The sequence below is a fragment of the Arachis ipaensis genome, chromosome B9 (genome assembly GCF_059453495.1).
Source record: "Arachis ipaensis isolate K30076 ecotype BB chromosome B9, ASM5945349v1, whole genome shotgun sequence".
In the NCBI taxonomy this organism is placed as follows: domain Eukaryota; kingdom Viridiplantae; phylum Streptophyta; class Magnoliopsida; order Fabales; family Fabaceae; genus Arachis; species Arachis ipaensis.
The window spans coordinates 108,586,004-108,595,021 of NC_142444.1; the positions used below are offsets into that span (position 1 = coordinate 108,586,004).

Sequence of the window (9,018 nt, forward strand, 5' to 3'; positions counted from 1 at the left end):
CAATAAATACTTTAGAGATGCGTGGTCTGAGTACACTACTACTTTTGTACCAAGTAAATAGGCTCAGAATTTATCCAGAACAAAAACAATAGCAAGAAGCTCTTTCTCAGTAGTAGTATAATTAGACTGAGCGGCATCTAAAGTTTTAGATGCATAAGCAATTACAAAGGGGTCCTTACCTTCACGCTGAGCCAGTGCTGCACCTACGGTATGGTTGGAAGCGGCTCCAGTCTGGTCCCCTCATAATTGGAGCTTGAGTCAGGGCGGTCTTCAGCTTATCAAACGCTTGTTTGCAATCCTCACTGGACTCGAACTCTATCTTTTTGCAGAAGTCTGGATAAGGGAAGAGCTACCTTATTAAAGTCCTTAATAAATCTCCTGTAAAAACCTGCATGCCAAGGAATGAACGGACTTCCCTCATAGAGGAGGGGTAAGGTAAACTAGAAATAACATCCACTTTTGCTGGATCTACAGAAATGCCAGTATTAGACACAACATGTCCTAGTACAATCCCTTGTTTAACCATAAAATGACATTTTTCAAAATTCAATACAAGGTTTGTACCGACACATCTATCTAACACTCTAGATAAACTATCCAAGCAAAGATTGAAGGAATCACCATATACACTAAAGTCATCCATAAAAAACCTCCATACAGTCCTCAATAAGATCAGAGAAAAGACTCATCATGCACCTTTGGAAAGTAGCTGGTGCATTGCACAAGCCAAAGGGCATTCTCCTATAAGCATAAGTCCCAAAAGGACATGTAAAAGTGGTCTTTTCCTAATCTTCAGGAGCTATATGAATCTGGAAATAGCCTGTGTAACCATCTAAGAAACAATAATGTGATTTACCTGACAGGCAATCCAGCATTTGATCAATGAATGGAAGAGGATAGTAATCCTTACGAGTGGCCTGGTTGAGGCATCTGTAATCAATGCAGACCCTCCAGGCGTTCTGAACTCTGGTTACCATGAGCTCTCCATGCTCATTCTTTATTGTAGTGACTCCAGACTTCTTGGGCACCACTTGTACTGGGCTTACCCATTCACTGTCTGAGATAGGGTAGATGATATCTGCCTCCAGTAGTCTGGTCACTTCCTTCTTGACAACCTCTAAGATAGTGGGGTTCAATCTTCTCTGGGGTTAACGGATAGGATTTGCTCCCTCTTCTAAGAATATTCTGTGCTCACAAACTCGAGGGTTGATGCCTACTATGTCTGCCAAACTTCAACCGATTGCCTCGTTGTGCCTCCTCAGCACACTAAGTAGCTGCTCTTCTTGTTGAGAAGTGAGTTCCCTTGCAATGATAACTGAAAACTTCTGCTTGTCCTTAAGGTAAGCATATTTGAGGTGTGGAGGGAGGGGTTTCAATTCTAACTTCTGCTCATGGTCAGGCTCTGGGTTGTCTGGAGTTGGTAACAATGGTAAAGCATTGTCATTGTCCTCAGAAAGTGTCCCCACACTCGGACCTTGTCCTATGTACTTCTCTTCAAATTCCTCCTGGTGAATTTCAGCCATGGTTTCATCTATGATGTTACACTGGAGGATAGAATGATCCTCCGGAGGATGCTTCATAGCTCCCTTCAGATTGAAGATTACTACTCGGCCATCTATTTTAGAAGAGTATGTTCCTGAAAAAGCATCCAATTTGAACTTTGAGGTTTTCAGGAATGGTCTTCCGAGCAGGATTGATGATGGCTTCTCTGAGTCATTTTGGGGCATCTCCAGGATATAAAAATCAAGGGGGAAGGTGAGCCCCTTAATGCCCACTAATACATCTTCAGCAACTCCAGCCATTGTAATAATACTTTTATCTGCTAACACAAAATGAGCTGCCAACCTTTTTAAGGGAGGGAGCCTCAAATTATCATATATAGACAAAGGCATTATACTAACACATGCTCCTAAATCACACATGCAGTCAGAAAATATCACACCACCAATAATACAATTAACCATACATGGACCTGGATCACTACACTTTTCAGGTATACGTCCCATTAAAGCAGATATAGAACTACCTAAAGGAATAGTTTCTAATTCATTAATTTTGTCTTTATGTATACATAAATCTTTTAGAAAATTTTGCGTACTTAGGTACCTGCTGAATAACATCAAAAAGGGGAACAGTTACCTTAACCTTTTTGAATATGTCTACCATTTTGGGATCAGGTTCCATCTGCTTCCTGGCCTTCCTTGCAATTTGTGGAAATGGAATAGGGATGGCGTCCTTCACAGCTTCAGCGTCCTTTGGTGCTTTTTCCTGTGGTTGAACTTCTTCTTCATCAACCATGTCCTGTATGTCCTCTTCCTCTTCAACATCTTCTACTTCCACTACCTCTTCAGCTGAGGCGTGTTCTGGTGGGTTTGGCTCCTCCTGATTCCTCTCCTGCAGTGTGGTTCCAGACCTTAAGGTGATGGCATTAATGCCACCCTTTGGATTAGGTAATGGTTGAGAGGGGATTCCACTGGAGCTCAAAGGCTGGTTATTGGAGTTATTCATTGATCCAGTCTGTGAGATAAGAGCTTGCAAGGTAGAGTTCAGACCATTTAGAGTAGAATTAAGGTTATTTTCCATGGCCTGTTATCTCCGATCAATAGATTATAGTAACTCATCATTAGAAGATGAAGAGGGGTAAGTGATCTGAGAGGTCTGTTGTTGGTTGTGCTGTGATCCTTGGAATTGCCTCAGGTGAGGTGCTCTGTAAGGCTGGTTCTGTTTCTGCTGCCTGTTGTTGTTATTATTCTACCTCTGATTTCCCTGACTGTCTCTGCCTCCTCTGTTATTGTTGTCCCTCCAATTCTGGTTAGAATTATCTCTCCAATTCTGGTTAGAATTGTCCTGCCATCCATGGCTGTAACTGCCACATTGATTGTACCCTTGGTTGGGGCGGTCATAGAAGTTATGAGTGGCTGCCACGGTGTTATCTTCCTGCTGGAGCTGCGGACATTCATCAGTATAATGGATATAATCATCACAGATTCTACAAACTCTCTGTGGGACTAACTATTGGCTTTGCTGTGGTGGAGAAGGTTGAGCTTGCTGAACTTGTTGTTGATTCAATTGCATCTGCTTCAGTAAGTTGGTCATTTCACAGATACTCTGAGTTAGAGCAGCAGTCTCTCTGCTAGAGGATACTTCTGCAACAGCTTTTGAACGGCCTTGTTTCTGCCTGTGATTTCGAGTAGGTTCAGCTAGGTCGCCGATCAATTGTCATGCCTCATCAGTGGTCTTGTACTTCTTCATAGACCCATTTCTAGCACTTTCCAATGTAGTCTTATCTTGGGGCCTTATGCCCTGTGTGACGTAGCCGAGCAATACTATCTTGTCAATCATATGGTGGGGGCATGCTTCCAGAAGGTTGTTGAAGCGCTCCCAGTATTCATAGAGAGTCTCGGATTCATCCTGAACAATCATAGAAATGTCTTTCCTCAGTTTATTAGTAACTTCAGCTGGAAAGAATTTTTCCAAAAATTCTCTTCTAAGTGTATCCCAGTCGGATACAGTTGCTGCGGGTTGAGTGTAGTACCACTCTCTCGTCTTTCCCTCAAGAGAGAATGGAAAGACTTTTAACAAAATGGAAGTTTCATCTGCACCATCACGCCTGACAGTAGAACAGGCTGCTTGGAAGTCTCTAAGGTGCTTGATAGACTCTTGAGCAGGTAAACCATGAAATTTGGGCATCAAATTGAGCAGTGCTGTTTTTATTTCAAAGTATGTAGCCACCACTGGATGATGCGCTTGAAACGGTTGCATTGAAAAATCAGGGGCTCCAGCCTCCTGGATAGTAATTCTCCTAGGTGCTGCTATGTCACCTGCACGTAAATCAACCGAATCAGCAGAAAGGGAGCCTGTTTCTTCCTCAAGTGACATTTCAGATCCGCCTTCAGAGAGGACTAACCAATGCCGAGCTTGCCATATTCGTGAAATAGTTCTTTCAATCTCAGGATCGAATACTGGCAAGCTTGGATTAGGAAGTGAACGCGTCATTTAATGAAAGAAACATGAAGCTCATAGTAGCAAAATAAAATAAAATGCAAATAAATAAATTCCAATTAATAACTTTAGCACTCTATTGCAAATCTCCGGCAATGGCGCCAAAAATTGACGTGGCGGAAATTGGTGAGTTAAGAAATTATTATAAGAGATACGTTGCAAGTACAGTTCTTAACCAACCAGAAATCCGCTTATCAATTTAGAAGGGTTGTCACAAAATTTAAATTAAAATACTGGGAGTATGAATCCCAGGTCGTCTCCCAATGAGTTGCAGAGAGATGTGCTATTTTAAAATGGTTTGAGTTGAATAACAAGAAATTAAATTGGAGAATTTATGTAATTTTAAATAAAAACCTTGACTGGGAGTATATTAGTTGGAAGCCCTATTCTTGTTGGAGTACTCTCAAGATTAATTGATAATTGAGGGTTGTTCTGTTTAGTTATCCCTTACTAGGTAAGGGAAAGTCAAGCAAGTTGGAAATCTATTTCTATTCACAAATTCCAATCCGCTCAATTGAAAAGGATTGGTGTCAGTGACTAGAGGGCAATCCAACAATAAACCCAATTACAATTTTTTCTTTTAAGCATTCCAACTCAAGGTCTTCCTTTCAATCAACTCCCATCCAAGTTACGGAACTACTCGCTCATTGTAAATGTAGAATTCATAACATAGGAAAGGGAAATATAGAAAGACATGATAAATAATAATCAAAGGGATCAATTAGAAATAAAAATAGTTCTTGTATTAATAAATTCTAAAAATAATCCAATAATAATTCTGAGTAAACAGAGGACATGGAAGAGTAAGAGACAGGTAAAGAAAACAAACGAGAATGACGAAGTTTTGCTGAGGTAATAACTCTTCTCAATATCCCAATGCGAAAAGCAATAAAAATAAAATCCTAAGAACTATGAATGTGTAGAGAGAAAACCTAGATGAGGAGTAAAAACTAGATCTAAAACTGAGAATTGTCTGTAATGAATGTTCTCCTTCGTTTCTGCATGTTCCCTGGCTCTAGTTTGCTTTTCTGGGCCGAAAACTAGGTCAAAACAAGGCCCAAAATCGCCCCCAGCAAATTCTGCAGATTCTGCAGATCGCGCGTGTCACGCGATCGCGTCATTCATGCGGACGCGTCATCCAGCGTTTTGCCTTGCCACGCGTGCGCGTCGTCCACGCCTCTGCATCACTTGTGCAATTCCGATCTGCACGGTCCCGTGAGCCATGTGTCTGCGTCACTCGATTTCCTCTATGTCGCGCGGTCGCGTGAGCCATGCATCTGCGTCACTTCTCGCTGGTCATCTCCTCCATTTCTTGTGTTCCTTCCACTTTTTCAAGCTTCCTTTCCAATCTCCAAGTCATTCATACCCTATAAAGCCTGAAACACTTAACACACAGATCACGGCATTGAATAGAATAAAGGAGAATTAAAATACATAATTAAAAATCCCTAGGAAGCAAATTTTCAATCATGGAATAATTTTGGGAAAGAATTATAAATGCATGCTAATCATATGAATAAGTGGGTAAAGAATTGATAAAACCATTAAACACAATATAAACCATAAAATAGTGGTTTATCAACTACCTAGAGCATAATTTTCTTTGTGGAATGATCACTAGAAGATTACAGAAAAGTATTCCTGCCTCCATCTAAAGGGGGAGGAAGGGGGTAAAAACTGGGAAGTTCTTAGTAATGTCAGGCTAATTAGTCATGTTAATAGTTTTCAGTCTGCTTATCAATCAGTAATATATTGCAGTAAACAAAAGGAAACATAGAGAATAGATAAATAGAGAAAACTAAGAAATAGAATACAAACAAAGAAACACATGATAATAGCACACAATAAACACAGAAAATAGAACATACATTCATACAACAATCATAACAGAGAGAATGCGCAACCAAGTATGATGCATGTCTGTCCTATGCAGGCTATGAGCTCACGTGTTGATTTACACCCTGCAGCCCGACATTACCTAGGAACTAGTCCTAGATATGGTTTCCCATTACATCCTTCGTGTATACATGTCGGTGGTTAAGAATACCACTCCTTCGTGACTACCAGCAGTCGGCACAAAGCTTGATGCCATAATATACGCACAAGGGAAACAACGATCCTCAATTTGTGGGCGTTCCCGAGATCAACCCACAACAGAACAATGATCCTTAGCTCGTGGTTTATTCCGAGATCAACATACAACAGTTCGTGGGTTATTCCAATAATCAATAATAATCAATTCATGAATTTTTCCTACATATAAAAAAATAACAATTCGTAGGTTTTTCCGAAATCGATGATCATTCAGTTCGTGGGTTTTTTCCATAGTTAAACCACTAACAATTTGTGGGGTTTTTCTGCCTTTAAACATTTTTTTATTATCCTTTCTAAATCTCAACAATTCATGTAATACTTAACCCTACTAATTATGTTGCTCCTAGATTGCTTCCTTAATCAACATTTATCTTTGCCTTTAAAACTTTACTGACTCTTTCTTCAATTTTTATCTTTTCTTCAACATTTTTTACTTCTTTTATCTTCTCCTCACTAACATGTTCTTACCACTCCCTAGATGTTTTATGAAGGAAATTATGAGATTTTGAGCTTAAAGTTGTCTTCCTAAGACTTTTACGAAAAATTGTCTTTTTGCCATTATTTTATTGTTTTTTAAAAATAATAATATTTAATATTTTATTATTGATGAACGGATTTTTGATGGTAAAGAATTTCACAAATGAAATTTCGTTGCAAGTATAGTTTCTAAACTAACAAATAATCCTTTCATGCAAAAAATTGTTTGTCACAAGTACAAACCCCAATAAAAATAACCGAACTATTCAAACCTCGGGTCGTCTCTCAAAAGAATTGCAGGAAAGTGTTCTTGCTATTGGTTATGAAATGCCTATTTTGGGGTTTTGGATAAAGGACAAGAAAAGTAAATTGCAAGAATAAAACTAATAGCTAAGAAAGCTCTTGGCAAGGAATGAGAACTAGAAGTCCTATCCTCATTGTGACAAGAATTGTCCATTGCTCCACTTAGTCAACCTCTAACTATGAAAGAAAGTCAAGTGGAGATAATCAATTTGATTCCTCAAGTCTTAGTCAACTCCTAAGGAAAGACTAGCTTTAGTGAAATTCAAATCAACTAGCAACTTTCAATTATTAATCAACAAAAGAGTTTAATAACTCAAGAGTCTCCAATTACTCAACTAAAACCAAGAGGAGAAAAATCTACACTAAAACCCAACCAAGCATTTTATCAAACACTTGGGAGGCATAGCATAAAAACATAGAAATTAATAAGAGATAATAAAACCTAAGCAACCAATTGCAAGGAATCAATAACAACGAATGAGAAAAGAAGTAATAAACATGAAATACTTCAAATTGCATTAAAAGGAAAATCAATGTAACATGAGAATTCATAAACTAAATTGGCAACATAAATAAATCAACAAGAGAAGATAAACTAGAGTAGTAGAACAAATAAAAGTAGAAGAGAAATTAAATTGAAATAAAGTAGAAATCTGAAATTGAAAATAGCTAAACCTAAGAAACCTAAAACCTAGAGAGAGGAGAGAGCCTCTCTCTCTAGAGAACTACATCTAAACCTAAAATTATGTGAATGAAAAATTGTGTATTGATTCCTTCACTCTACAGTCTCTTGGAACTGGGCCAAAAGGAGCCCAGAAATCGCCCTCAGCATTTTCTGATACGTGCAGCACGTGGCTATGTCATGCGTACGCGTCACCCACACATACGCGTCGCTGAACTTTCGCAAGGTCACGCGTACGCGTGATCCACGCGTGTGCGTCACCTAACTGCATGGCAACTATGGCAAATTGCATGTCATTTTGAAGCCCCAGATGTTAGCTTTCCATCGCAACAAAAATCGCCTCATTCAAACCTCTATACCTCAAGTTATCATTGATTTAGTACAAAGAGGTCAGGATTGACAGCTTAGCAATTCCTTCATTTTCTTGTATTCCTTCCACTTTTGCAAGCTTCCTTTCCGTCCTCTAAGCCATTCTTGCCCTATAAACCCTGAAAACACTTAAAAACATATCTCGGCATCGAATGGTAATAAGAGAGGATTAAAATTAGCAAATTTAAGGCCAAAGAAGTATGTTTTCAATCATAGCACAAAATTAGGAAAGAAAATGTAAAACATGCGAATTATATGAATAAGTGTGAGTTTAGTGGATAAAATCTACTAAATTAAGCACAAGATAAACCCTAAAAATGGGGTTTATCAATTATTAATTAATTTCTATAAATATTTCATTATATATTTTCGAAAATTTACAAAGTGACCCTAAAATTTTATAAAAACTATATTTTGACCCCCTTAATTTTTTATATTTATACTTTAACTCCCTAAATTTTTTGTATTTACACTTTAAACCCCACTAACACAAAAATATTAATAATTTGGCCCCTTCCAAGATCAAAAAGGTGTTCTTCATTGTTCTTCATCATACTCAAAGTGTTCTTCGTAAATTCTTCATATTCTTTCTCTAATTCTTACCCGTTTTTCAATCTTTTTGGTAGCCAATTTTTTCTGAAATTCAAATTAAAATTGCAGCCACCAAAACTCCATGATTTTCACTTTATTTCAACAGAATTTCAACCCTAATTTTAGGGTTAGGATTTCATTTTTCCAGATGCGCAACAACACAAATTCATAGCTTGAATTTCATCAAATTTCATCAAATTTTCACCAAAATTTCACCAAGAATCACTCATGTAAACAATCAATTTCAAGCATAACTAAATCTTATCATAATCACACAACTCAAACACAAATAATCAAGATTAATTTCACCAAATTCTACTTTGATTTGCTGCCCGTATTTTTGGCTATGCTTCAAGGTGTTCCTAAAGCACTTTTTCCTCCTAAATCACATCAAGAACAACTTTAAATTCTCAAAACACTAACTGGCTGAACCTTTAACCATTAGTTAGGATGAGGTTATTCACCTTAATCTTACTAGAATTTGAAGTTCATTAGCCCTC

At 38.1% G+C, this 9,018-nt stretch overlaps 1 non-coding gene across 1 annotated transcript; it reads left to right on the forward strand.

Annotated features, from left to right (window-relative positions):
• Positions 1 to 3,336: 3,336 nt before the first annotated feature.
• On the forward strand, positions 3,337 to 3,444 carry LOC148545849 (small nucleolar RNA R71). The gene has a single exon (XR_015901787.1). It is a non-coding gene; the product is annotated as a small nucleolar RNA R71 (small nucleolar RNA).
• The last annotated feature ends 5,574 nt before the right edge of the window (positions 3,445 to 9,018 follow it).